The following is a 23,821-nucleotide window of genomic DNA, read 5'->3' as shown; positions in this document are numbered from 1 at the left end:
ACTACTTAAACCTAACTAACCCAAGGACATCACACACGTCCATGCCCGAGGCAGGATTCGAACCTGCGACCGTAGCGGTCGCGCGGTTCCAGACTGTAGCGCCTAGAACCGCTCGGCCACTCTGGCTGGTTGTTACTGTTTTAATATGGAATAATATTTCAGACAGCGTTTCCAGTTCAAATTTGAAATTTTACTGTACTCTAGTGTGACGTTACCGGTAAATAAAAGTGGTACGGTCGCAGGTTCGAATCCTGCCTCGGGCATGGATGTCTGTGCTGTCCTTAGGTTAGTTATGCTTAAGTAGTTCTAAGTTCTAGGGGACTGATGACCTCAGAAGTTAAGTCCCATAGTGCTCAGAGCCATTTGAACCATTTTTGGAAATAAAAGTGGTCCTCTGATAATACGGTCTTTTTTGCTTTCCGATCACGCTCTCGGTCGCGTAGGGGACAGATTAGCGAGAGTCTACTGTAGTTACTTCCGCACTGAAAGGCGGTGTTATAAATTCCAGGGACACTAAAGACAAGATTATCCTCAACCAGGCTCGGGGCATCTTCTATCATCTTAGCCAGTCGGGATAATAAGCCTTATCCTTAGTCTGCCGAAGACTCTATACAGCGCTGCAGAAAGGAAGAAGCGCAATAGGCAGGTCGTCTCGGAATTAATGAGCTCTCTGTGTTTCCTATACTATGTGAGCACTGCAGTGATATAATTTTCATAGCCATTCTTTGGAAACACGCGCTTTAAAAGCTTAATCTTGGAATCCGAGTGGCCCTTGTCAGAAACAGTTGTAGCTCGGTGTTCACAATTATTTAAAACTTTTCTCTTCTAGACTGAGGCGGAAGCATCTGAGCAGGTGTGCGTTGGATGCTGTTTACGGTGAGGCCGAGCCGCCCATCAGTTTTGCGTGTTTAGTTAGGTCAGGATGATCAGGTGGTGATCTGAACGCCACTCTTGCTAAATATTCAACTCAACCTTATGGTTCATTGTCTCTTAATTGTAGGTCTAGGCGTAAGATTAATTCCGACGAAAAAATTTATATTTGGTCAAAAATAAGTGGTACATCTAATATGGAAGACTGTAAATTTGTTGGTGATTGTATGGTCTATTATCAATATTTCGAGCAGTGATCAATAGGACGGTGCAGCGTGAGCAGAATGAAGCGGGACGAGACAGAATTCATACACTACTGGCCATTAAAATTTCTACACCACGAAGATGATGTGCTACAGACGCGAAATTTAACCGACAGGAAGAAGATGCTGTAATATGCAAATGATTAGCTTTTCAGAGCATTCACACAAGGTGGCGCCGGTGGCGACACCTACAACGTGCTGACATGAGGAAAGTTTCCAACCGATTTCTCATACACAAACAGCAGTTGACCAGCGTTGCCTGGTGAAACGTTGTTATGATGCCTCGTGTAAGGAGGAGAAACGCGTACCATCACGTTTCCGACCTTCATAAAGGTCGGATTGTAGCCTATTGCGATTGCGGTTTATCGTATCGCGACATTGCTGCTCGCGTTGGTCGAGATCCAATGACTGTTAGCAGAATATGGAATCGGTGGGTTCAGGAGGGTAATATGGAACGCCGTGCTGGATCCCAACGGCCTCGTATCACTAGCAGTCGAGATGACAGGGATCTTATTCGCATGGCTGTAACGGATCTTGCAGCCACGTCTCGATCCCTGGGTCAACAGATGGGGACATTTGCAAGACAACAACCATCTGCACGAATAGTTCGACGACGTTTGCAGCAGCATGGACTATCAGCTCGGAGACCATCGCTGCGGTTACCCTTGACGCTGCATCACAGGCAGGAGTGCCTGCGATGGTGTACTCAACGACTAACCTGGGTGCACGAATGGCAAAACGTCATTTTTTCGGAAGTATCCAGGTTCTGTTGACAGCACCATGATGGTCGCATCCGTGTTTGGCGACATCGCGTGGAACGTACATTGGAAGCGAGTATTTGTCATTGGCATACTGGCCTATCACCTGGCGTGATGGTATGGGGTGCCATTCGTTAACGTCTCGGTCACCTCTTGTTCGCACTGACGGCACTTTTGAACAGTGGACGTTACATTTCAGATGTGTTACGACCCGTGGCTCTACCCTTCATTCGATCCCTGCGAAACCCTACATTTCAGCAGGATAGTGCACGACCGCATGTTACAGGTGCTCTACAGGCCTTTCTGGATACAGAAAATGTTCGACTGCTGCCCTGGCCAGCTCATTCTCCAGATCTCTCCCCAATTGAAAACGTCTGGTCAATGGTGACCGAGCAACTGGCTCGTTACAATACGCCAGTCACTACTCTTGATGAACTGTGGTATCGTGTTGAAGCTGCATGGGCAGCTGTAGCTGTACACCCCATCCAAGCTCTGTTTGACTCAATGCCCAGGCGTATCAAGGCCGTTATTACGGCCAGAAGTGGTTGTTCTGGGTACTGATTTCTCAGGATCTATGCACCCAAATTGCGCGAAAATGTAATCACATGTCAGTTCTAGTATAACATATTTGTCCAATAAATACCCGTTTATCATCTGCATTTCTTCTTGGCCTTCAATTTTAATGGCCAGTAGTGTATTACCCGTTTATGCAGAGCAGGTGACGGGCCACACTGACGTGGGGAATGTGTGACAGCCACGAACTCTTCAGATCCTCTCACGAAGCGGAAGCCCGGAACCTGAGTCACTGGAGTCGGATGCCAAGGAAGGGCGTAGGTACGTAACTCCCCGGCGACAGCGATGTTACGTAACGTTAAAGAGCCAGCAGTTCCGTGGTCGCCGTGACTCACCGCGGCAGAGTTCCGCTACTGATCCGGTTGCAGAGCCTTCCGACAGCAGGTAAGCGCCCCTGTCTTTCACGGCACTGTTACTCTCTTGCAGATTTGCTCTTAGAGCATCTGACCATTTCTGGAAAGACTCTTCCACTCTGCAACGGAGTGTGCTCTGCTTTGAAACTTCCTGGGAGATTTAATCTGTGTGCCGGACAGGGAGTAAAACCCGGAACCTCGCCTTCCACAGGCTGTGCTGTTGCCGCCTGAGCAGTCCAGGCGCCGCGACTCATCCTCATAGCCTCACATATGTCAGTACGTCATCTCCTACCTTCCAGACATCAAAGAAGTTGTCCCGCGTACCTTGCGGGACTAGCACTGCTGGAAGAAAGGCTATTACCTATTGGGTTGGCACGTGCCTGGCTTTAACCGAATATGTCTGGCTTTTTCCGTTCGTGTCCGACTATATATATATATATATATATATATATATATATATATATATATATATATATATATATATATATAAGTCCGACCTGTCCGACTTCAGTTAGGCTTTTTAGTGATGAGGCAGACAAACCACAATTAACGAAGTTCCAAAGTAGCAATGTAAGAGACGGGAATATGTATAAGAAGGGATAAGGAGATATATAGATACATCATCTAATGCTGTTGTAGAAAAAACGTAAAATTGAATGACATCAAATTTCACGAAATTGATGAAAACGTAAGAGCGAATAATATGTATAAGGAGGGCTAAGGAGATATAGAGATATACAGAGAGGTCCAAAAAAATGTCCATAACTGGCAAACTAATTGACGGAATTGTCTCATCTTTGTTAGTGCAATAGTTTGTGTAGTGTCCCCGCCAGACACCACACTTGCTGGGTGGTAGCCTTTAAATCGGCCGCGGTCCGTTAGTATACGTCGGACCCGCGTGTCGCCACTATCAGTGATTGCAGACCGAGCGCCGCCACACGGCAGGTCTAGAGAGACGTCCTAGCACTCGCCCCAGTTGTACAGCCGACTTTGATAGCGATGGTTCACTGACAAATTACGCTCTCATTTGCCGAGACGATAGTTAGCATAGCCTTCAGCTACGTCATTTGCTACGACATAGCAAGGCGCCATTATCAGTTACTGTTGATACTGTGAATAATGTATCGTCAAGAGCGATGTTCACCATTTATGGATTAAAGTTAAGTATTCCACCAGCTACGTCCGTTTTTTCTAAATTCTAATTTCCTTGTCCTGTTCCAGACCTCACGCCAGCCTGCGTGAGCTAAAACGCGCGCCTTTCGGCTTCCTCTAGTAACGGTGTTGGTTCTGTTGGTTCTCCTGCCAACCCACAACAGTTTATAGTTCCGGCAATCGCCACACAAGCGTTGTATTGCGTTGTTTTGTTTTGTCAGATGTCAGTCGCCAGATAGTCAGCGTTTTGTTCTTAGTTGCACCTAGTTACTCGAGTAAACATGGCTGGCGCAAGGATTACATTCGATGAAAGGAAGTCAGTTTTGAAGTGGTATTTTAAGTACGAAAACATTAATGAGGTTCAACGGCAATAGCGAAATGAGTATCAAACAGAGCCGCCGACACGTTTAACGATTCGTCGCATTCGAGACAAATTTGAAGCCGAAGGCTGTGTTAAAGATGTACACAAACAACTATCTGGACGACCTGTAACAGTAACAAGTCCAGCTAACTCCCGTCGTGTGTTACAACAATTCACTCGCTCACCACAGAAGTCTGTGAGACGGTGTGCCCGTGAAACTGTAATGTGCCAGGAGTAAATGTGTGGTGTGGGTTGTCTTACCGGGGCTTGATTGGGCCATTCTTCTTTGACGGCACAGTTACCGGTGAGGTGTACCTTCAGAAGCTTCATGCATCCATTTTACCTGCCATCGGAGACTTGGATGGAGACGGAAGAGTTTACTTTCAACAATATGGTGATCCAGCCCACTACCAAAATCGTGTTGGGGCGTATCTCGACGAAAATCTAACAGGAAAATGGATTGACCGTAGAGGTGCTGTGGAGTATCCACCACGTTACCCAGACCTAACTCCTCCGGACTTTTACCTGTGGGTAACACTAAAGGACATCGTTTATCGACAAAAGCCACGCGCATTGGATGAACTTCGAGCATCCATCGTACATTCATCTGCAAATATCTAACTGAACACGTTGCAGTCAATAGTTCGTGCTGCAGTTCGGCGGCATCGTTTGTATTTGGAAGTTAATGGTGACCATTTCGAACACCTAAGTGATATCTTTAAGTTGGACTTTGAGCTACACTTTCACCAAAAATGAGACAACTCCGTCAATTAGTTTGCAAGTTATGGACTTTTAAACAGTGGATACATTTTTTTGGACCCCTCTGTATTATCTAATACTGTTGTAGAAAAATCGTAAAATTGGATGACAGCAAATTTCAGGATATCCATGGAAATAAAAAAAAGACGGCTCATGAAAAGTGGACAACTTATTTGAACTCACATCGTAATGAAGAATTTTATTCGGAATGACTGAAATTGGCAGAATATTACTTCGCAGTTCCTGGTCATAACACCATCGTCGAAGGGTCTTATCTTTCATAAAGGTCCATTCATCAACGGATCACAATAAACTGCAAACCGACACAGTCACAAAGATGATGATGTATTTGTGTGATTCAAAATTGTCCTGCCAAGAGTTCCATGAAATGATTTCCAAGGAAAAAAAATAAGACGTAAGTAATTTGGTCGGATGTGTCTTCTCGCACACTGCTTCAAACTTCTGGACGAGTTTACGTCCCGATAGTGAAATACGACGGTGATTCGGTCATAATCTTGGTATCCATGGGACACATGGGAACTCGGCAAGGTCGAATTACTGCCAAGCGTTATTTGACCATTTAGATCATCAGGCCTATCCTATGGCACAGTGTTCGTTCCTCAATGACGACGCAGTGTTCCAAGACGACAGTGCTCCCGTTCACACAGCATTCACCTTCCAGCACTGGTTTTGTGAGCACGAGGATGAACTGTCGTATCTCCCCTGGCCACCACAGTCAATAATATTGAGCCTTTGTGGTCTGCTTTGGACAGAAGGGTACGTGATCGTTACCCACCTCCAACATCATTCCCTGAACTTACCGCTGTTTTGCAGCACGAATGGTATAAGATTGCCATATAGGACCTCAATATATCTTGACCGAAGCGAATGGATACTGTTTCGAATCCTAACGGGTTTTCTATACAGTATTAGGCAAGGTGATGTGTCGTGTTTCTGGTGTTTCCATATTTTTGTCCAACCCCTGTACCTTGAGTCAGGAAATGGGCTTGTTTACAGTACTAAAATCATCGACGAGTACAGTGGGACCACTGCTGCGCTTCTTTTCATGTAGCAGCAGTTAGACGCGCGCCTCTCCAATTGACGACCTCTGGCATACGGACATCGGCAGTGGGGCAGCCAACGACTACATAGAACACAGAAGAGGGACCAACACCTTGTCTGTGTTGTGGATTGGCAGGAGGGCAAACCCACGAAGTTTAGAGGAAGCAAAAGGCACGCGTTTTAGCTCACGCAGGCTGGCGTAAGGTCTGGAACAGGACAAGGAATTTAGACTAGAAAAAAAAGGATGTAGCTAGTGGAATACTTAACGTTAATCCATTAATGTTGAACGTAGCTCTTGTCTGTACATTATTTACAATATCAATAGTAACTAAACATGGCGCCTTGCTAAGTCGTAGCAAATGACGTAGCTGAAGGCTATGCTAACTATCGTCTCGGCAAATAAGAGCGTATTTTGTCAGTGAACCATCGCTAGCAAAGTCGGTTGTACAACTGGGGCGAGTGCTAGGAAGTCTCTATACCTGCCGTGTGGCGGCGCTCGGTCTGCAATCACTGATAGTGGCGACACGCGGGTCCGACGTGTACTAACGGACCGCGGCCGATTTAAAGGCTACCACCTAGCAAGTGTGGTGTCTGGCGGTGACACCACAGTCTGAGTACAGAATCACGACGGATGTATCCGTGTGTAGAGGAGAATGAGGAGAACGAACATTTCCAGATCGCACTCGGCAACGACGTAAATGCTCCGCACATGGCGTGGATTGCAAGGGGTGCGAGCATGTCACCTCTACGTCTACATCTACATTTATATTCCGCAAGCCACCGAATGGTGTGTGGCGGAGGGCACCTTACGTGCCACTGTCATTACCTCCCTTTCCTGTTCCAGCCGCGTATGGTTCGCGGGAAGAACGACTGCCGGAAAGCCTCCGTGTGCGCTCGAATCTCTCTAATTTTACATTCGTGATCTCCTCTGGAGGTATAAGTAGGGGGAAGCAATATATTCGATACCTCATCCAGAAACGCACCCTCTCGAAACCTGGCGAGCAAGCTACACCGCGATGCAGAGCGCCTCTCTTGCAGAGTCTGCCACTTGAGTTTATTAAACATCTCCGTAACGCTATCACGGTTACCAAATAACCCGGTGACGAAACGCGCCGCTCTTCTTTGGATCTTCTCTATCTCCTCCGTCAACCCGACCTGGTACGGATCCCACACTGATGAGCAATACTCAAGTATAGGTCGAACGAGTGTTTTGTAAGCCACCTCCTTTGTTGATGGACCACATTTTCTAAGCACTCTCCCAATGAATCTCAACCTGGTACCCGCCTTACCAACAATTAATTTTATATGATCATTCCACTTCAAATCGTTCCGTACGCACACTCCCAGATATTTTTCAGAAGTAACTGCTGCCAGTGTTTTTTCCGCTATCATATAATCATACAATGAAGGATCCTTCTTTCTATGTATTCATAATATATTACATTTGTCTTTGTTAAGGGTCAGTTGCCACTCCCTGCACCAAGCGCCTATCCGCTGCAGATCTTTCTGCATTGCGCTGCAATTTTCTAATGCTGCAACTTCTCTGTATACTACAGCATCATCCGCGAAAAGCCTCCAGTTTTCATAGCCGGTAATTCGGACGGCATACGTTACAGTTCTGAAGAGTTGAAGCTGGTTACTGCTCCCTATCTTCGAGGTGTCCGTGACATCGTCTTTCAACAAAATAACGCAATAACGCGTGTTAGCAGTGCTGTCCTGACCTACCTCCAAACAGAGGTTACTCGACTGTTGTCCTAGCCAGCACGTTCTCAAGCTTCATTGCCCACTGAATGCATTACTGAGGGACCGGCGTGCCGCTACTTCCCAGCCATCACAGTTAACAACCTCTACCACTGAACTGAAGCTGCACGGAATGACGTACCCGCGCCTGTCATCCGAGCACAGTTAAAAGCGATGCGCAGCCGGGTTAGAGGCTTTATTGCTGGCAGTGGTGCCGGCTGTGTGTACAGCTCGCCAGCGAAAATCTGACTGTTTGTGCGGCTGCTGTCGGGAACGGCAGGAGGCGTACCTGTAGAGAGCAACGCAGCGTCGGCTGCTAGCCGCAATGTAGCCACCATTACCCCTAGCAACGTGTACAGTAATCTTTGATGTCCACAGTCAACTCACAAGGGGAGGTCACGACGTTTGGAATGCGGATTTACTGCAAACTTACTACACTCGTAGTACTCCGTCAGGGCAACAAAATGTGTAAGCGGTGGGGCGTACTTCTCAAGCGTTATTGAGAAAATGCCAAGATAATTTCGTTCGTCAAATATGTATTTGGCGTGGGCGTTATTATCACAAAGCGGCGGCCGTTATTGACACGAAGAGCCGGCAGCTGAGTAACCTCAGGCTGCAGAAGAAGAAAATGTGCATGCTGAACTGCCACCAGTTGAAGGTGACAAAAGAAGTTCCGAATGTGTGCTACTGCTGAAGACTGCATATCATACCTCATTCTTTGAATGCTGTAATTTATGATTGCAATTATCTGTCACCTTATTTATGTCATTTAATTGTAAGCTAGCCATTTTTGTTACTGTTTTTATGGAAAAAAAGTGGTTAGCGTCCAAGCCCCGTAATCGTAGGTACTTGGTCGCATATACTGTCTGTGGCAGTCAAAACTTGCAGGCAACAATTAGTTTCGGGCTCCTTCCAGGTATAAGGACTTTCTCAAATCACGGACATTCAAACATTTTCAGTATCACTTTATGTGTTTATATGGTTTATATGATGCGGAGACCTGGACATTGAGGAAGGAAGATGAAAGAAGACTGGAGGCACTAGAGATGTGGATACGGAGAAGACTGGAAAAAGTGAAATGGGAAGAGCGTGTAAGGAATGAAGAAGTATTAAAAAGGGTTGGATAAGAAAGAAACATGCTGAAAGTTATCAGAAAGAGAAAACAGAACTGGGTTGGACATTGTTTGAGGAGGCACTGTTTATTGAAGGAAGGTTCAAAATGGCTCTGAGCACTATGCGACTTAACTTCAGAGGTCATCAGTCGCCTAGAACTTAGAACTAATTAAACCTAACTAAAACCTATGGACATCACACACATCCATGCCCGAGGCAGGATTCGAACCTGCGACCGTAGCGGTCGTTCGGTTCCAGACTGTAGCACCTAGAACCGCTCGGCCACTCTGGCCGGCATTGAAGGAAGGAGTAGAAGGAATAGTGGAGGGAAAAAGGGGAAGAGGAAGAAGAAGGTATCGAATGCTGGACAATATCAAAGGAGATAAATATTCAGAAATGAAAAGACTGGCTATGGACAGACAAAAGTGGAACAGGCTTAACCCATGACAAGACCTACCGTAAGGCAGAATACCATACTATTACAACTTGTGCGTTTGGCTGTTTACTAGGCGGTAGTTATGAATATTATATTATTTGTGATAATAAAACTTTGTAGACTGGCAAATAACATTGTAAATGTAATAGAAGTTCGTCTGATTACACATATTTTTCCCGTTATATCAACAGTAATATAAATAGTAAAGAATATGACTCTGTTGAAGGAAAAAAAGTGACTAACAGGGCTCGATCCAGCGACCGACGACCTACGATTACGGGGACTGGACACTAACCACTTCTTTTTTTTTTTTCCAAGTTGATTTCATTTTGTTCCAAATTGTTCGTTGAATTTGTTCGGGGCGGACGTCCGATAACACCCGTTTAGGTTCTTTGTTTATCCGTTCACTCAGTTTTTTTTTATTAAAGAAGGTAGCTAAGCCTCTGGCCGAACACGCTGAGCTACCGTGCCGGCTGCCACTCGGCCGCCGACGCTTCCTGTTGATAACGGCCGCCGCTTTATGATATTAACGGCCACGCACAGGTACATATTTGACGACCGAAATTATCTTGCGATCTTCTCAATAACGCTTGAGAAGTGCGCGTTACTGCTTACACATTTAGTTGTCTTCAAGGAGTACTACGAGTGTACGAAGTTTGCAGTAAATCTGCGTTCCAAACGTCGTGGCCTCCCCTTGTCAGCGTTGGCAGCGCTCGGAGACAAAAGAATGTCTTTCAACTAGTACCGATTTTCTCCGCTTCTGGCAGCACCAGTGACATCGTTAACTTTTCGTGGACGAGCTTTAATGAATTTCGCACCCCGTGAAGCCCCATATCAGCCACAACGTTCTTCCTACCATACTGCGCACACACTACAAGTAAAACTTCGTCGTTTGTTGTCTTTCGTGACAGTTATGTTATTCTCAAGCAGTGGAGGTGGCCCTCCAGTCGGCCCCCGTGCCCACGCCCGGTACCGGCGGGTCCAGCTGCTGCGGCGCACGGTGGACGCCGGGCCCCCTGCCGCCTTGCGCAACGCCGGGCAGCCCGCCGCGCCGCGCCGCGCCGCGCCGCTCTCTTCCAGTAAAAAGGACAGGCCCGGCCAGCGCCGGCCGCAGACCCGGGCAACTGGAGCGCGCCCGCCTCCACTGTGCCTCTCTTTCCCTTTCTTGTCTGTGCCGCTATAGTGGCGAGCGACGGACGGAACACAGCTCGCTACTCAGTCTGTTCGAGACAGTCGAACACGGACGCTCCTGGAATCGCTCAGTACTGAATAGCTACCTTACGCCACACATTAGGGTGCTTACCTATCATTGGGCGATTTCATGAGTATACAGGGTCGTCCAGCATCAAACGAAGAAACTACCAAGAACGAAACACATCTAGCTTCAAGGGGGGAAACCACGTGCCGCTACGGTTGGCCCACTAGATGGCGCTGCCATAGGTCAAACGGATATCAACTACGTTTTTTAAAATAGGAACACCAATTTTTATTACATATTCGTGTAATACGTAAAGATGTTTTAGTTGGACCACTTTTCTCGCTTTGTGATTGATGGCGCTGTAATAGTCACAAACGTATAAGTGCGTGGTATCACGTAACATGCCGCCAGTGCGGGCGGTATTTGCTTCGTGATACATTACCCGTGTTAAAATGGACCGTTTACCAATTGCGGAAAAGGTCGATATCGCGTTGATGTATGGCTATTATGATCAAAATGCCCAACGGGCGTGTGCTATGTATGCTGCTCGGTATCCTGGACGACATCATCCAAACCGTTCGCCCGATAGTTACGTTCTTTAAGGAAACAGGAAGTGTTCGGCCACGTCTGAAACGTCAACCACGACCTGCAACAAATAATGATGCCCAAGTAGGTGTTTTATGTGCTGTCGCGGCTAATCCGCACATCAGTAGCAGATAAATTGCGCGACAGTCGGGAATCTCAAAAATGCCGGTGTTGAGAATGCTACACCATCATCGATTGCACCCGTACCATATTTCTATGCACCTGGAATTGCATGGCGACGACTTTGAACATGGTGTACAGTTCTGCCATTGGGCACAAGTGGAATTACGGGACGATGACAGATTTTCCGCACGCGTTCTATTTAGCGACGAAGCGGCATTCACCAACAGCCGTAACGTAAACCGGCATAATATGCACTATTGGGCAACGGAAAATCCACGATGGCTGCGACAAGTGGAACATCAGCGACTTTGTCGGGTTAATTTATGGTGCGTCATTATTGGAGGAAGGATAATTGGCCCCCATTTTATCGATGGCAATCTAAATGGTGCAGTGTATGCTGATTTCCTACGTAATGTTCTACTGATGTTACTACAAGATGTTTCACTGCATGCCAGAATGACGATGTACTTCCAACATGATGGATGTCCGGCACATATCTCGCGTGCGGTTGAAGCGGTATTGAATAGCATATTTCATGACAGGTGGATTGGTTGTCGAAGCACCATACCACGGCACTAGTATCGTTCGGTAGTCAGCTTCTAATGCCGGTTCTCTAAATATTCTAAATGATGTTTCCCGAAAAAAAAAGTCACCCTCCCTCCAAGGATTCCCATTTGAGTTCCCGAAGCATCTCCGCACCACTTACCTGTTGTTCGTACTAACCGGTAACAAATTTAGGGCCCCGCGTTTGAATTACCTCGATGTCTTCCTTCAATCCCACCTGATACGGATCCCAAACACTCGAGCAGTACTCAAGAACAGATCGCACCAACTTCCTACATGAGGTCTCCTTTACAGGTGAAGCGCTCTTTCCTAAAATTCTCGCAATAAACCGAAGTCGACCATTCGCCTTCCCTACCACAGTACTCACCTCATATCGCTTTGCAACGTTACCCTAGATATTTAAACGACTTGATTGCGTCAAGCAGGACACTAGTAATATTGTATCCGAACGCTACAGGTTTGATCTTCCTACTCATCCTCCATTAACTAACATTTTTCCATATTTAGGGCTAGCTGCCATTCATCACACCAAGTGAAAATTTTGTCTAAGTCGTCCTGTGTCCTCCTACAGTCACTCAACTTCGACACCTTACCGTACACCACGGCATCATCAGCAAACAACCGCAGATTGCTGCCCACCCTGTCCGCCAAATCATTTATAGAGAACAACAGCGGTCCTATCTCACTTCACTGGAGCACTGCTGACGAAAGTCTAGTCTCGGAAATCGACGCCTTGGCAAAGCAAGGAGGGGACAAGCCTGTATAAATACTACTCACTTATAGACAGCAGAATGTAGACTGACGGCCGCCAGCTCCGGGGAGGGTCCTTTGCCGGCTTTAAAAGTCTGCGCGGATCAAGTAGCCGCCATCACCGGCCTCTGTCGCTACTAACCGTGACCCACTGTTCGCACTAATACTGCTGACTTATTGCCCTCCAACCGATGGGCCACATGAGGGCCTCCTTCAGTTGCTGCCGGACTCGTACCTTGGTGGTTTACACTTGGAACCCGGGGAGGTGCATCCACTGAGCCGCCATCACCTGCGTGGGCAGACTTCTAGCTGTCCGCCTCCGGTGGCTTTGGCGCCCAGGCACTGCTGCTGAGAGCCGCCACCTCCAGGGCCGTGGTTCTGCGCGCCCTGGCGCGTTGGGCTGCCTCCAGTTTGTGTGGGGCCGCCCGTTCCTGGAGTCAGGACCGTTGCCGAGTCTCTGGCGTCATCGTTTGGCCGTCCGAGCGACGCCACAGCAGGACCAGTGGCAAGCCGCAGCACGTGCCCGCCGACGGTCTGCAGCTCGCGCCTTGCGGGTGTTGGCTTCTCCGAGCATCGTCACGACTATTACAGTTTGCTGTTCTCATGCTGAAACTACGGACAACAACCAGGCAGCGACTCGCCGTTCCACCGTTACTCTGCACAGCATAGCGAAGTTCTGAGTTCCTGAACACTGACAGCCCAGCTCCAGTACCCACTGTAGAGGTCAACCATCCCTGACCTCTACTCTGGCAGTACCCTGATGTAATTTAAGAATCCGATGGAAAACATAAATCAGGATGGGTGGATGGGGATAAGAGTTTCAATCTTTTCAAATACAAGGACAGTATTTATAAAACAGCTTAATATTATCTAGTTTATCGGGCATGTACAATACTGCCTTGTTTAAATTCTTGAAAAGAAGTTGTTTAATAATTTATAAAGCCAATGTTTCAGTGTTCATTCGTTTCTCAGCTGCAGACACTTGTGGGCTTTCAAATACATAATGAAATGAAATGATGTTGGTGGCCCTCAACTACGTACCATCTGACTCAAAGTTGCAATATTAAAAGTTTTGGCTGGTTTCGTTGTCTAGGGGCTGGGATACGTAGTTGCCGCATTACAGGCCAAATACTGCTGAGTCTACAATACACGATAAGAATACACGTATGAATCGAATGGCTGAAGTTTCCTATCACTCGGCAATTGCGAATTATGAATGTAACACGCGCCCGGGTTCCCCGGTTCGATTCCCGGCGGGGTCAGGGATTTTCTCTGCCTCGTGATGACTGGGTGTTGTTTGACGGAGCTCTATCGTGTACAAGCCGGTCGGTGTGGCCGTGCGGTTCTAGGCGCTTCAGTCTGGAACTGCGTGACCGCTACGGTCGCAGGTTCGAATCCTGCCTCGGGCATGGATGTGTGTGATGTCCTTAGGTTAGTTAGGTTTAAGTAGTTCTAAGTTCTAGGGGACTGATGACCATAGATGTTAAGTCCCATACTGCTCAGAGCCATTTGAACCATTTTTTATGAATGTAACATATAAATTTATAAATGAAAGATTGCAATTAAATAAAATCTGCAGGTACTATCTAAACGATTTTAAATGATGAGCACGATAGCAGAAGTACTTTTCAGAATTCGATATATTCCAGCAAAACACTTATTGGCAACTATATAAATTATAAGTTGAATAACAGGAAACAATAGATTCCTACAGCACGTGCTTAGTTATGAACAAGAACATAGCTCGCGAGATATTCACTTCTGAGCGCATACTACGACTTTACTGCAGAAGCCACGAAAATCACACAAGGGCACAGGTCGGCACTCCGGAATATTCCTATCCTCGGCGACCACGCGCAAACCGCTCCACTGTCCAAGTCTTTCCGCCGACTCCGCGTCCGTCGAACCGTCGCTTCCAGCACCTCCTGTGTCCAGTGCCGCACCCTCCTGTCCAGAACTCCCGAACTCGCTTCCATCCAGTCTCCCCATTCACGAGCGCTGTGATTGGCTAGAGCGCTCACGCCATGTCTACAAGCCAATGCACCCACACAAACATAGTGAAACACATTCGAAATACTGGATTTACATTTAAATAACTTGAAATTAAATAAATATTCCAATGGCTGGATCATAAACATGCTCTAATACACATTATTAGATACATAAACAAATTAAATAAACATATATCAAAAGAATAGAACAAAAGGTAGGCCAGTAGCCTAATATCTCTGTGCTTTGTAAAACACAGTAAATATTTAACCAATTTCTTCATGAATAGTATGTATCGGATATAAACAAAGATATAGATGAATAAATATATTTATAAGTATGCTGCTACCGTTTCTTCGTGTAACTGTGGAGTGCTTGTCGCCTGACGCGATTGATAGTAATCGGCCAATTTGACCTCCAATAACTCATGTACTATTCAAGTTACATGCCTGTAATTCATACCAATTTTGGTTTACACTAATAGCTTTCTAAAGACATGGCGATCGACAATATCGGATGAAGCGTTTATATTTTGGAAATTCGTTGCTGGGTGTTACTTGCATAATTTACTGTCAGATACTAAACTTTGAACTAATAAAGATGTTGAAAATCTGATTACACCATCAGTATCGTGGTGCAAATAATAGTAATGTACACGTTTATTTTTGAGGTATCATGAGTCATCTGGTTACTATTAATTTCCATACGAACTGTGAAATGTCGGCCATTAAGGTTTCACAAGTCCGCCATCTTTGGCACACATGGCATGTCTCCTTCATCAACACAGCGTCAGCATGGAATTCCCAGCTACGCGGCTGGACTCCTCTTGCTTCGGCCAGCGTCCAGCACCAAGTGGTCAACATGCCAAGCGGCCCCTGCCCGCCAAGCGGGCTGTGCGACCACTGTTTCCTCCGAGCTTAGAATATTTTCAGGGCGCGACGACTCGCCCTCTGCCCGCATCTCATGGTCGTGCGGTAACGTTCTCGCTTCCCACGCCCGGGTTCCCGGGTTCGATTCCCGGCGGGGTCAGGGATTTTCTCTGCCTCGTGATGGCTGGGTGTTGTGTGCTATCCTTAGGTTAGTTAGGTTTAAGTAGTTCTAAGTTCTAGGGGACTGACGACCATCAATGTTAATTCCCATAGTGCTCAGAGCCATTTTTTGAACTCGCCCTTTACCTCACACACTATACAGGGTGCCGAAGGGGAAATGGTCAGTATTCAGGGACATGACAGTAACGATCATTCGAAGCAAAAAGTCTGGTAAACATCGACTCTAAAATACATACCTTAAAAGCTATGAGCACTTCTTTGATACTGTGAAACAAGTTCTTCAACTAGAAGCTCTCTCCTAGGAGGCAGTAAGAACGAAAACGAGACAAAATTGTCTCGTAAACACGGGATCTGAAGTGCATACCTTAATAGCTATGAACACTTGTTCGGCAGATGATATGTGTTTCACAGCAGTGGGAATCAAAAATGCTCATAGGTCATAAGGTAGGCCCTTTAGAGCTCTTGTTTACTAGACAACTTTTTCTTGTTTGGTACCAACTACCACCTCTAAAAATATGGAAATCAAAGAGCTAGCAGCTGGACAAATTTATTTCACAGTAACGAAACTAAAGAAGTACACATAGCTCTTAAGGTATGTATTTTAGAGCCCATGCTTACGAAACCTTTTTGCTTTGAAAGACCGTTCCTTTTACATCCCTAACTATCGATCAATCTTTCTGGTTCCTGTCATATCCCAGAATATTGACCATTCATTCCGGGACACCCTGTATACGCATTATTTCATAATGTTAAAAAAAAGTTTATGCTACGCTGTTGGTCAACACTATTGGATTCAGCTGTTTTTGTGTCGATGAATTTATTTACTTACATGATCATTTGCCGTCTGTGGTGGTAGTTTCATGGTCCATTCCTGGTGACTTACTTCGTCCAGAAGTTGAATAAACACGAGAGGTACGGCACGATTTTCCTTCGACTTATCAGGTTTTATCTGTTTGAGAGTGGAAGAGCATCGGACCGATCCCAGTCACTTATAACGGCTATAGTTGGAGTCACGAACGATAGCGGACAAGTTTAGGCTTCTTCTGCACACCTACGTAACACGTTCTACAACAGCCGATGAGCGTTCAGTAGTCTTCTGAGCGCACTTCTGTGCATGCCGTACATAATGCGAGCATTAAACGACATCGTAGCGAGTTGTTTAGATAATTTCTATTCCGTTTGTTGCGAGTTGTCACCGCTGTCTCCTGCTTCCATACGTAGAGAGAAAGCAACCCAGGACATAGTAGAAAAAATTGAAGCAAACCCAAGGCTAGCCATACATGCCGACATGGGAGGACCCACGAGACTCAAGTCCAGGAAACCTATCGACTGGAGCAGAACATTGGGCACAGAGGGTCTCGATGCTGAATGGAAGAATGCATGGCAGGGTCTGAGAAGAGGCGTCGTGGAAAACCATCACCTAATCCACGACCCAACCAAAAGGGTTGAAGGCTTCAATCTCAATAGGAAACACGGGTCGGCTCTAAACAGGTTTTTGCCGGCCGAAGTGGCCATGCGGTTAAAGGCGCTGCAGTCTGGAACCGCAAGACCGCTACGGTCGCAGGTTCGAATCCTGCCTCGGGCATGGATGTTTGTGATGTCCTTAGGTTAGTTAGGTTTAACTAGTTCTAAGTTCTAGGGGACTAATGACCTCAGCAGTTGAGTCCCATAGTGCTCCGAGCCGTTTGAACCATTTTTTAAACAGGTTTTGCACGGGAGTTGGACGATGCAAACAGCAAACAACCAAATGGGGCTATACAGACGATTCGTGTTGTGACTGTGGCGAGGTACAAACAATGGACCATCTTCCGGTTTGCAACATTCATGGTTTCAGAGACGGCTCTCTGATGTCGCTCCACAAGTTAACGGACAACGCCATAATCTTAATGTTACTGTGTAATTAATTATCTTCAATTTATGTGATTTTTGTCCCATTTCATGTAATAATGTAGTTTCCCTGACATAAGTGTAATGTAATAACTGATATAATTTGTTTCCACATTGTAAGCTCCAAATGTTTATTGTGATTTATATTAATCTTATCTGTTCTTTGTAAAATGTATCTGGCAAATCGAACGAGAAATAAAATAACCGCTGACAGTGGTGGCAAGCGACACATTCTGCATAAGGAAGCAAGACACATCATTTGCAGGATATACGCTTTCTTTAAGTGCAAAACAAGCGTATGCGCGTACCGCAACTGTAACTTGGAATCGGCAACAATGCAATGCACGTCCGTGCTCTGACATGCGCCAACTGCCATCATTCGTGGATTGGACTATGGTGCGAAACAAGAGCAGTCGCGGTCCATTACGAGAAAGCTGCGCAGTTGTACAATGATCCTCGAACCACCGGAAAACAGCTAACTCGGTCGACAACCTGGAAGGCATCTCCAGAGACCCGCAGTGCCCGCCGTGGAGTCTCAGACATTTCGCCACAGCTCGTCCCGTCGTGGCTGAGGAATGTATGGGACGGAACGGAACGCAGCAGAAAGTGGAAACCCGGCCCCAGGCGCTAACGAGTCGCATTGTATGCAAATCCCATTGTCGGCGCGCCTCTAACTACCGCCCAACGACCTTCCCCCGGATTCGGCTTTATGTGTCAATTGGCCCGTCGTAAAAACAGACGGCCAGTTTCGCCACAGGCAGCACTAGGCTCGCAATGGTGCTTAACCCGGAGATCTAGCGCGGACGTCGTGCGAGAGGGAAAAAGGCCACTCGTACTGCATAATTCTTGTTCATTTAAGAGTTGTACAAGGGAATGAGACTCGCTTCACCGAGTGTGTGTATGTGTGTGTGTGTGTGTGTGTGTGTGTGTGTGTGTGTGTGAACAGGTCCTCAAACATGTGCCTAGAACTCAGTCATAAGTTATTTGTCGTTATGGTCTTCAGTCCCTGTTTGCTGTAGTTCTCTCCGGTAGTCTATCCTGTCCGAGTCTCTCCATTTCTGCATAACTTCTGCAGCCCGTTTCCATTTGCTCCTGCTTCGTGCAGTCAAGCTTTGCTCTCCCTCCGCAGTTTTTAAACTCTGCTCCTTCAGACCACTACCAAATTGGTGATTCCTCAATGTGTCTGATCAACTGACCACTTCTTTTAGTCACATTATCGAAAAATTTCTTTTCTCCCCTGTTCCATTAACTACCTCGTCATTGTTATTCCACCTACTCACGTAATCTTTACCATTCTTCCGTAGCACCACATTTCAAAATTTCTGTTCTCTTCTTGTCTCAGCTGTTATCGTCCACGTTTCGCTTTCTTACAAAGCTACGCTTCAGACAAATATTTCAGAAAAAACATACTAATTTTAAAAAAATCTATGTTCGATGTTAATAAATTTCTCGTTTCCAGAAACGCTTTTGTTGTTATTGCCATATATTTCATATCTTCTCTACTTGGGCTATCGTCATTTTGATGTCAAATTACCAACACTAATCCACTTGTTTCCTATTCTAATTCCCTCACGGTCGCCTAATTTAGCTCGACATCATCTACTACACTTTTCTTTATTGATATCCGTATCATCTCTTTTCAAGACACTATCCATTCAGTTCAATTGAACTTCTAGGTCCTTTGCGGTATCTGGCAAAATTACAAAGTCATTCACAAACCTGAAAGTTGTTCGCCCCGGTAGCTTGGTGGATAGCCGGCACGGTAGCTCAGCGTATTCAGTCAGGGAGCTGATTGGCCTCTGTAATAAAAAAAATAAATTGAGTGAAAAGATCAACAACGAACGTGCAAAGAAGGGTATAATGCTAAACAGACTACAACCTTGTATTCATTTACTTAAAGATTGCAAACGACGAGTGATATACGAAGGAAGTGCAAAACTCAAGAAGATATTCAATTAAAATCTAACTTGTATCTTCTAAAATAATGGTGCAGCTCTGAAAAGCGTTGCACATCACGAAGAAAAAAAAGTACGTTTGTTGGTTGTGTACTTTGAGTGTTGGTTGTATATATACTTTGATCATTTTTGTTCCCTAAATCTTGAGCTGAAAGATGTAATTTATTGGGGAAATTTATTTTACTTGCGGTTTTGGATACTGCGATAAATTGAGATATAAATGGTAAAGATATAAATACATATTTCTGTGACACATACAAAGGAGGCAATACTTCTTTTTAAAATCTAGCTATTGTTACGTCTGACTTTCCTGCATATTTGGAAAGTACAGGAACCTCACGTTTATCCATTCATCTGTCGTGCGACAAACTAATAGCTGCAATAGAAAAAGAATTGCAGACCGCAAATTTTACAAAGATAAAATACGAATCATAGATAGAATAAAATAGTTAGAAGAGATCACAAATTGTAAGAAGTAGTTACTGTTGGGGGGGGGGGGGCGAAAACTACAACATCAACGATTGCACTGCCCTTTTAACGGATTTCGAGAGCAGACCGACGACAAATGTGCTCATACGGCGACAGCACTGGACGTAAGACCTTCTACGGGTATAAACAACTACAAGACCATGAACAGGAAAGAAACGGAATGCTCAGAGCGTCTAAAGTGATTTTTTATTGTATTTATTTATTTAGATTTTGGGCAGCAAAGACCATACAGCCAACAATAGTTTCAAAAATGTCATATTAACGTAACTGGAATGTCCACAGTAGAACAATAAAGAAGTTCTATGTACAAACTTATAAGTTCTTAATGTAAATTAAAAACACTAAAAGACCAACACCCGACAGCCAGCAGTAGTTATGACGGCGCCAAGTTAACATTAGTGCATTTTTCACAATAGAATAATGATAAGAATATGAAATACTAACATTACTTCGTTATACAAATAAAAAAAGAAAACACGCAAAATTGCGACCCAGGTTTCGAACCAGACCGGTCCGACAGGAAAATGGCACGTCTCAGTTTTTAGAACCGGGCTGGTTCCAAGGGAGGACAAGATCTACACAACTTATAGGTCAAAGCTGGATCCCGACGTCTTTTAAATATTCCGCGAGCAAATAATACCTATATAACTCTTCAGGCTTTCCCGGCGATCTAATGACATCTTGGGTTGTCGGGTGTTCTGCCGGATATCAGCGTCGTACTTGCACGATATTTCGGTCACGTAGCTCGTAACCTTCATCAGGTGCGACCTGAGACTGCTCCTCGACTGGACCTGGTCCAGTATTTATGCCTCATTTGGAATAAACACTGGACCAGGTCCACTCGAGGAGCAGTCTCAGGTCGCACCTGATGAAGGTTACGAGCTACGTGACCGAAATATCGTGCAAGTACGACGCTGATATCCGGCAGAACACCCGACAACCCAAGATGTCAATACCTATATACACTCCCGGAAATGGAAAAAAGAACACATTGACACCGGTGTGTCAGACCCACCATACTTGCTCCCGACACTGCGAGAGGGCTGTACAAGCAATGATCACACGCACGGCACAGCGGACACACCAGGAACCGCGGTGTTGGCCGTCGAATGGCGCTAGCTGCGCAGCATTTGTGCACCGCCTCCGTCAGTGTCAGCCAGTTTGCCGTGGCATACGGAGCTCCATCGCAGTCTTTAACACTGGTAGCATGCCGCGACAGCGTGGACGTGAACCGTATGTGCAGTTGAGGGACTTTGAGCGAGGGCCTATTGTGGGCATGCGGGAGGCCGGGTGGACGTTCCGCCGAATTGCTCAACACGTGGGGCGTGAGGTCTCCACAGTACATCGATGTTGTCGCCAGTGGTCGGCGGAAGGTGCACGTGCCCGTCGACCTGGGACCGGACCGCAGCGACGCACGGATGCACGCCAAGACCATAGGATCCTACGCAGTGCCGTAGGGGACCGCACCGCCACTTCCCAGCAAATTAGGGACACTGTTGCTCCTGGGGTATGGGCGAGGACCATTCGCAACCGTCTCCATGAAGCTGGGCTACGGTCCCGCACACCGTTAGGCCGTCTTCCGCTCACGCCCCAACATCGTGCAGCCAGCCTCCAGTGGTGTCGCGACAGGCGTGAATGGAGGGACGAATGGAGACGTGTCGTCTTCAGCGATGAGAGTCGCTTCTGCCTTGGTGCCAATGATGGTCGTATGCGTGCGTGTTTGGCGCCGTGCAGGTGAGCGCCACAATCAGGACTGCATACGACCGAGGCACACAGGGTCAACACCCGGCATCATGGTGTGGGGAGCGATCTCCTACACTGGCCCTACACCACTGGTGATCGTCGAGGGGACACTGAATAGTGCACGGTACATCCAAACCGTCATCGAACCCATCGTTCTACCATTCCTAGACCGGCAAGGGAACTTGCTGTTCCAACAGGACAATGCACGCCCGCATGTATCTCGTGCCACCCAACGTGCTCTGGAAGGTGTAAGTCAACTACCCTGGCCAGCAAGATCTCCGGATCTGTCCCCCATTGAGCATGTTTGGGACTGGATGAAGCGTCGTCTCACGCGGCCTGCACGTCCAGCACGAACGCTGGTCCAACTGAGGCGCCAGGTGGAAATGGCATGGCAAGCCGTTCCACAGGACTACATCCAGCATCTCTACGATCGTCTCCATGGGAGAATAGCAGCCTGCATTGCCGCGAAAGGTGGATATACACTGTACTAGTGCCGACATTGTGCATGCTCTGTTGCCTGTGTCTATGTGCCTGTGGTTCTGTCAGTGTGATCATGTGATGTATCTGACCCCAGGAATGTGTCAATAAAGTTTCCCCTTCCTGGGACAATGAATTCACGGTGTTCTTATTTCAATTTCCAGGAGTGTATATAACTCTTCAGGCTTTCCCGGCGATCTAATGACATCTTGGGTTGTCGGGTGTTCTGCCGGATATCAGCGTCGTACTTGCACGATATTTCGGTCACGTAGCTCGTAACCTTCATCAGGTGCGACCTGAGACTGCTCCTCGAGTGGACCTGGTCCAGTATTTATGCCTCATTTGGAATAAATACTGGACCAGGTCCACTCGAGGAGCAGTCTCAGGTCGCACCTGATGAAGGTTACGAGCTACGTGACCGAAATATCGTGCAAGTACGACGCTGATATCCGGCAGAACACCCGACAACCCAAGATGTCAATACCTATATATGTCGAACCGGCGAAGTAAAGCAGCTGCACTTGTAGGGAAGGAGGCAGCCACTCGCCACTCGTTTCTTGTACAAGACAGCTAGTGGGGCAGAGTACTTGGTACACTCCAATATGACGTGGTTCAGACCTGCCATCGCAATTGTGTCCTGATCACAGTGTCCAGAAGCGATGATTTTCAATCGGTCTAGGTGGGCGGGACAACACCCGTGTCCCAGTCTTATGCGGATGAGAGAGGTCACGTGACGCCTCCTGAACTTCACCGAGGTGAACCACTGCCGAGAAGAGATGTTTGGTTGTTTGGCCGCCAGGTGGCCGCGCTTGTAATGCTGGGATACTTGCTGTTCACAGTTCCAGTCGTGATAAGCAGCTTTCTTGACCGTGGTCTTGAAATCCGGATAAGGAGTTGGTGTTGGACGGGACTCTCCTTCCGTGATACTCCACTCAGCGAGGCGGTCAGCAGTTTCATTATGGAGAATGCCTTAATGGCTTTTTATCCAAAGTAAGCTGACGCCAATGCCCAATGTTCGCTAGTTACTATGGCCTCCAAGACATATTTTTTAGTCTGTTTATTGAACGGTGGATGTAGTTTCTGCAACACACTTCGGGAGTCCGTGTCCATCAATAGGAGCAGCAAAATCTGCGTGCCATAATAAACAGCCTCCCTCGCCTTACGTCAAAACTGCGACGCAGCCAGTAGAGGAAGGGAAGCCAACCACTAGAGTTGCTAAGGGCATTGTACTCGCTACGGGTATAATAAGCACCACATTGTATGTGGGGCCGCGCCTTCTGTAACACGGCGTCACATGTGCAGAGGAGGCTTTCACCGCGTCCTGTGGGCGGCGGCGAAAGCGACAGAGGGCGTCGCCAGCAACTATTGTTGACAAAACCACACTCGCCCATCCTCTAACATCGTTAGGAACTCTCGCCGGTTTATAGCATAATTGCTGCCACTGATTTACAGTGGCTGCGTCATGAGTGAATTTGGGTGTGGCTGTGCATTCTGGGCTTCTGGGCCCTAACTTACAATAATCGGCAAAAAGGAAAGCCCCATCGGCTCTTCCTGTGTTACTGGGATTGTTAA

The sequence above is a fragment of the Schistocerca piceifrons genome, chromosome 5, assembly GCF_021461385.2.
Source record: "Schistocerca piceifrons isolate TAMUIC-IGC-003096 chromosome 5, iqSchPice1.1, whole genome shotgun sequence".
Lineage (NCBI taxonomy): Eukaryota > Metazoa > Arthropoda > Insecta > Orthoptera > Acrididae > Schistocerca > Schistocerca piceifrons.
The sequence above is the reverse complement of the archived record's forward strand: the minus strand, read 5'-3'. Positions refer to the sequence as shown.